We start from the raw sequence: 7,556 nt of genomic DNA on the forward strand, positions 1-7,556 counted from the left end.
CTTACGCTTATTTAGTTAAAAATCCTCTTCAACTTAACTGGAGTGATTATATAATTGGCAGACTAGTCAGACCAGCAAGTGACCTTTTCATCAAAAACACAAGGTTAGTCTTTCTTTTGGTGATAACAAGGATTAGAATGCAGAAAACTGCTCAAATCAATCAACTGCTACTGATGCAGCTGTTATTCATCATCTAAACACTCCAACTGAGGCACACCTCTTCTGCCTACACTTCTTCCACATAAAGTTGGACAAAGCAGGAAACAGTGAGTTATAAGGTGAGGACCAGGAAATAAGTGGTCACTGTGTACCAAAGGAAATAAATTTATGGAAATATTCATGAGTATCCGAGGTCAGCAACATCAATTAATCAGCCCACACACAGTGAAGTGATTTTGGACAACAAGTCATGCTGCAAATCATCTTTTGCACAAAATTATACTTGTCCTATCATCATGGCTATTGGTGATACTGTTAAAATGTCAATATGCCTTTAAAACATCTTAATTCTAATTACGGTAAATATCACTACATCGTAATATAATGCTAAGCCTCAAGGGTTTTTTAAATGGTATATTTCATTTTGGATGACTTCCATTTTCCCGGATCCATTCGTCAACTTGTCGAATGCATGAGGTATCAAAAATTGGGAGAGCAGTTGGAGCAAGAATAGCCCACGATGCAAATGTCATGTAAAGTAAAGCAACTGATTGGACTGCCGAGGTAACTAAGGTGAATGTGAGAAAAGATCAAGAATGTGATGACTCTCACCGAGAAGACCGTTTTTATCCTTGTTCTCACACCAACTCGTTCCATATTTATGCATACTTGTACATTCTTAATTTTGGCGTGCTGTGAATTTGTGGGAATGTGGGTGTTTACGTGTTTATTGAATGTGTGTGTTTGGGTGTTTATTGTTCATTCTGTCATCATAAAGTAGTACAGTCCACAATACACCCACTATATCAAACAACAGTCATAATTATTGGTGAGAGATTGCCACAAGAGGTGCAGGGTTCGATTCCAGCCCACTTTAGGTGACTCGTCTCCAATCAATCACAGGGCACATATTCTCGAGGCAACTATACGTACAGCAGGTTTTCTATATCTCCCAGCACCACATCAAGCACATGCATGAGATACTAGAAGACAAAGCACAACACCAAGAGAGATTAAGGCAATCTCTCTTGGTGTTGTGGAGTGCAAAAGCACAGCAGCGGCACAGCTATCTGCACTTTTCTGTTTGGATGAACAGGAGGAGCACTGCCAAAGCCGAACAAATTGACCTCCAGTTGGGTTCCAGCAAGTTGGGCTATGTTCTCACAGCCTGGCAAGACACAGCCCGATTAGCATTTGTCAGAGAGCACTGGAGTTGGCGGCTTCACCACCAGTGTGCTGTTCTTTACACAGACAAAAGCCGACTGAGCACATTTGCCGGATGTGAAAAAAAATCTGTCTGCCGTCTGCAACATTCCTGTGCATCACAGTTTTGCTATGGGTCAGTGATGGTCTGGGGAGGTATATCCTCCTCGGGTACAGATCTCCATCTGCTACCCAGATGCACCCAAACGGCTGTGAAGAACTTGGATGAGTTCCTTTGGCTCATTGTCAGACCATGAGCTACAATCCTGAATCGAGTCGAGCGCCACCGCCACGTCACACCACAGACAGTCCAGGAGCGGTCTTCTTGTCAGGTTCATGCCCAGATGCGAAGGTCGATATGGTCTGGCATGTATGTAGATCTGTTTTTTCTTTCAGTCTTTGGGCCAGGTGGATGGACAGACTCTCGAGCACACACTTGTCATCATTAGTTAGGTTCATAAGCACTGGAAATAGGGGACCTTGTCACCAAATTAGGGAATTTGATTTTAGTCCTGCAATTGTGTTGAGGGAAATTTCCCTATGGATGTTTTTTGTACTGCTTGTTGACTTGGAATTGTTAAAAGTACAAATGAGTAATAACATTATAGCACAATGTTGAAAGTTATGAGTAAATACTGTTTTTTTTAAAAAATGTTGACAGATGACTCAAAGCTACACATCATGGTTGTTGTGGAATGGGGATCAATATTACAAAATTCAACCAATGAATATGGATTAAATCATTCATATGTACATCTAAGATGGCGCCGTAGTTGACGGCCGTCGGCAAGAGCTCTTCAAGAGCTTTGCTACTTTGTTTTTGTCTTTCGTTTTGTCAAATGGCATTTGTAGTCCTCCGTGTGAACGCGATGTGAACTGTTTTCAGTGTTTTGGCGACGACATTTGTCGAAGGAGAAAAATCCTTGCCTTTAATGGGTGTGCCTTCTTATCAGCACTGATTTTGATTTCGATGGAGGGAATGTCGGTGCTGTTTGACCGTCGCCGTTCAACAGCCCCCGGGGCCCTTGTGTTTTTTGTGCCTGTGATGGGCATCATTTTTCACAGCCCCGTTTTGTTCAGCGGAGGTGTCGGCACTGTTGGACAGTCTGAGTTCGTGCGGCTGGATGAATGGCTGGGAGATGAAGAGAGAGGAGCATCGGCGTGGAGCTTGGAAGCGCATTTGGACTTGAGAGTCTGCGCTTGGAATTGAAGCGGATTTACATGGGACGGGAGAAGTGAACCGAACCAATCTCTTTTTTCGTCAGTGGACGCTACAGCTTCATGTTCAAACTTAGCTTGTAGCAGACGTGTGCATGTTTTGAGCATGACGTCTCTGATCCCCTGGTGAAGGGACACCTTGATTCTCTCCTCTTTCATCTAGAACTGCTTCAAACAACAAAGCGTATGCAGAAATAGTGGTTACGATTGCATGACTGTCCGTGTCTTATGTTATGTGTTGTTTTAGAATATTTTATGTTAACTGTTCTGTAAAGCGCTTCGTGTTGTGAAAGTGTGTTATAAATAAAGATGCATTGTATTGTAAACATGCATCCATCATCAGAGCCACTTATCCCCACGAGGGTCTCGGGCGTGCTGGAGCCTATCCTAGCCGTCTTCGGGCAGCTGGCAGGGTACACCTTGAACTGGTTGCCAGCCAATCACAAATAGATAAACAATGAATACATACTTGCCTTTGGTGCAAAAAGTGTGAGCTCAGCTCACATTCAGTGACTATGTGAATGGTTGTCTGACTCCATATGTGCCCTGTGACTGAGTGACGTGCAGACCAGGAGGTATTCGACCTTTGGCCTGAATTTAGCTGGGATGGGCTTCAGCTCCCTCCGACCCTGAATGAGACAAGCAGTACATAAAGTGGATGAAAAGACAAATGGTTATTTTGTTCTCAACTAATTACATAATGTAATTCAGTTAGAGATTTTCTACTGGTATAGTTCATTCAATGAGTTCTGTGAAATGGGATTTCAGGGTTTCCTTAATCTTTTCAACAGTGTTTTGTTTCTTAGTATCAATGTACTTCAGCAGCCAAAATTCTATCCCACAAGTGAAAGAGCAAATTCCATTATTGTTGAATTATTATGCAGTCAATGTCTCTCTCTTAAACTTTGCTACAATATCAGTAACTGTCCAGACACAAGCCCCCCTATAGTCATTCCAATCATATTCATGTATATTTTTACTCCCACTTTAGTGGCAGGGGAAGCACCAATCCAAAACAGTCATACCTGCATAATCACACAAATATGATTCATCTCCTCTTGGACATTTTTTCCACCACACTTTCAATTGTGATGGTTTGGAAAACTGGATTTGCATCATACTTGTAGAACTTATTCATTTCCAAGTTCTCCTTTGGGGGTGCAACACCTGTTGTTATTTTTCCAACCGATTCTTGAGAATTCAATAGCATCTTAATAACAATATCAAAACGATATACTTAAGAGCGTTCAATTTTTTTTTTTGAAGGGATTCATTTACACAGAGTTTTCCGAAGAACAGTATTAGGACAACACTGAATGAATAAAAGAGAGATTGAATCATAAGAATAAGTAATGTTGGAAAAGCTAATGGCATTGATTTCAAAGCTTTGCAAAGATACAATATACGCAGTTCCCAGTTCATGTGATCAAATCCTTAACTATTTCAGTGCCAATCCTATTTTAAGAAAACCAGAATATAAAACCTTGTCAGTGGACAATGTTGTTTATGTCTGGTCCCCATCATTTACACAATGCAGTGGCCTGTGATATAAATCATGTGCATGTCTCGAATCTATTCGGTTTTATGAACCTCCCGGCTTAAAATATACAGTAGTGCTCCAGAGTTATGTATGACTACGAATGTGTGTGGTGATTTTTTTAAAAAAAGATTGAAAATGCCTGTTCAGACTGAAATTGTGTGATACCGTCTGCCTTTTGCCTGAGATCCGATTGGAAAGAGAGAAGCTGCAGCTCCCCATAACCCTGAACAGTATGAGCTGGAGACAAAATGGATGGATGGATGCACTCTCTCTGTTGGTTGCAGTCATTTGATAGATGGCTTAAAATATACAGTAGTGTTCCAAAGTTATGTATGACTACGATTGTGTGTGGTGATTTTTTTTAAAAGATTGAAAATGCCTGTTAGGACTGAAATTGTGTGATACTGTCTGCCTTTTGCCTAAGGTCGGATTGGAAAGAGAGAAGCTGCAGCTCCCCACCACCCTGAACAGTATGAGCTGGAGAGAAAATGGATGGATGGATGCACTCTCTCTGTTGGTTGCAGTCATTTGACAGAAAACATTTTGCTCACAGAAAAAATGTTGCTGGTGACTCTCTGTGTGCTTGTTTGGTGACTCAGAGTGAAAATCCCCAACCCTTTTATATGAAACAAATCAGTTTGTTGCTACAAATTAGTTCCTTGAGCCAGTGATCCTCAAAACCAAAATAGTTTCCCTTCCTGTTTTTGAGATTTCTGGGGGTCATATTAAAAAAATAAAAATAAAAATAAAAATTACTATTTCCAACACAGTTTGTACCTTGATACAACCAATTTAAATAATTAGTTTTCATAATAAACAGTGAAGCAGATTATTGGTAAAACATTTTTTCTTTGACTTCATGACTTGCACTTTACACATCTTTTTTTGTTATTTGTGTAATTTTTATTATCAAATGTTAAAATTGAAAAGCCAACCTCTAGGATGCAATGAAAATAACACTGAGCAGGCAGGCATGTTAGAGTAATAATTTAACACGATTAAATGTCACATGTGTAAAATTATGTTTACCGCTGTTAGTTAAAAAAAAAAAAAAATCAGGAATCTCAAAACATTTTTGGGGGCATTTTGTAGTTCTAGATGTCCAAAATGCTTTGATTATGTGAAGAATTTTTCACCTTCTGGGACTTGATTTGAAAGGGTTCCAATTTGTCTTTTATTAATCTAACATGAATATTTTTTGAGCATCCAGGAAAAAAAAAGAATGGGGAGAATATACTCCATGCAGGAAGGCTCTAGCCAAGATTTCAATCCAAAATCCCTGATCATGAGGCAGACAGAGCGCTAACCAGATGCATCACCATGCACATTTTTACAATAATTTTACACTACAAAATTTGCTCTGGATTACATTTAAAATCCATGCATCTGTTTTCTATACCACTTGTACTTATCAGGGTCATCAGTTCTAAAGTTCTGATGACATTGGGCGATGGAGATATTTAACAATGGGGTCGGTCTTTTGTTGAATCCATTACATCACAAATCTCAAACATGCCCTTATTTCCATGGTACTAAAGAAAATGCCTGTCAACAGACAGGCCTTCCAATACATGGAAATAACCTTCCCACTCTGTCTGAGCTGAAAATATAATGAACACAGCGAACCTGGCAGCTGGTGGAAGCAGCCCCTAAATATCTTGTTGCGTCCCAGGTTGTTATTTTCCCATGCCTGCCCATTATTATCAGTACCTTGGAAACACAAAGTAAAGAGGCGCAGCTTCTGATGCAGTAGCGTGAGTGACAAGGGTCAGAAAAGTCACACAGCATGGTGGTAAAAGCTCTGCTGATTAGGGCCTTTCAAACACTTTCTTCAGCCTGTTCACTCTGTTCCTGTATTTTTCAATGGGTATACACATGGTAGGTAGTGTGTGTGTGCGTGTGTATGCGTGTGTGTGTGTGTGTGTGTGTGTGTGTGTGTGTGTGTGTGTGTGTTAATTCAGTTTTTTGCCGGCTCTCCTCTGCGCAAACAATGTTTTGCTGTGGTGACCATATTTAGATTTCCATCCACCCATCCATCCATCCATTTTCTAATCCGCTTATCCTCATGAATTGTCGCGGGCGTGCTGAAGCCCACACCAGCTGTCTTCGGGCAGTAGGCAGGGGACACCCTGAACTGGTTGCCAGTTTAAAATGTGTCACAGCACAATCCCATTCAAATAAACGTGAAACTGGAGTCAGCATACACCTGCCAATCTTTCAAGTGCCTCCAATTAACTCCAAATAAACTTCAGATGTTCTTGTAGGCTTTCCCCCACTGTGTCTTTGCTTTCTGGTGGAATCCTAAAGGTTTTGCATCAACACTGATAGCTACATCGATCTGTTCACAATTCCTTTCTCATCATCTAAGGCCCCAGTACAAGCTGTTTTTTTTTTGTTTTGTTTTTTAATGGTGATGAGCTTGCACCAAACATAGATTTTGGAATCCTGGAATATTGGCCAGAAAGTTCAAGGTTGATTGCCCTCCCCGCCTCCCCCCCAAAAAACGAGGTAATACTGTCCTGTCATTCTGTGTGCTCTGACCTTGTAACATGCTCTTACAAACACGCACAAATGTACAGTAGCACACACCCTTTGTTCTAGCCACCGCGCACACACACACACACACACACACACACACACACACACACACACACACACACACACACACACACACACACTACCTACCATGTGTATACCCATTGAAAAATACAGGAAGAGAGTGATCGGGCTGAAGAAAGTGTTTGAAAGGCCCTAATCAGCAGTGCTTTTACCACCATATTGTGTGACTTTTCTGACCCTTGTCACTCACGCTACTGCATCAGAAGCTGCGCCTCTTTACTTTGTGTTTCCAAGGAAAGACAGCAAAATGCTCTTGTGCATGTAGCCTTTCAGGATTCCTCCAGATGGTGAGATAACAAAGCTACGTATGTTGTGTGTTCATTTCCTCTAACGTGGCAACTGGCGGGAATTCATTTGTACGGTGACCTCGTTCAAAAACGGCCAGCAGATTCCTGCACGTTCTTCCACCACGCAAGCTATGTCACTCATGTTGAGGTTGAACCCGCTGAGTCTGTATTATCCCGTATGAGCAGATAGTTCTCTGGCAGTGATAAGTGACTTCTGCTGACAGACGCCTCTGAAGCGTCAAATGAACTCCACGGATCTGAATTTGAACGATGGGCAATGCGTGCAAAGATTCAGCTGCTGTCATCGTGTTGTTTGTGTTCCTTCTGTGTGTAAATACACCGGCGAAAAGTGTCTTCCACTCCTGATGCCCGCATTTTCAAAGGCTGCTATTCAGTCAAATGAACGTTTGGTGTTGCTGAGTTTCAGGCTTACTCAAAATAAGGTACGTTTAAGCAAACGCTGAGCTGAGTGTCTTCAGTTCCAAAACATTCAGGAATGCACGCCTTTTCCAGGAAACGCAAATCATGAA

The sequence above is a fragment of the Hippocampus comes genome, unplaced genomic scaffold, assembly GCF_001891065.2.
Source record: "Hippocampus comes isolate QL1 unplaced genomic scaffold, H_comes_QL1_v1.1 scaffold156, whole genome shotgun sequence".
In the NCBI taxonomy this organism is placed as follows: Eukaryota; Metazoa; Chordata; class Actinopteri; order Syngnathiformes; family Syngnathidae; genus Hippocampus; species Hippocampus comes.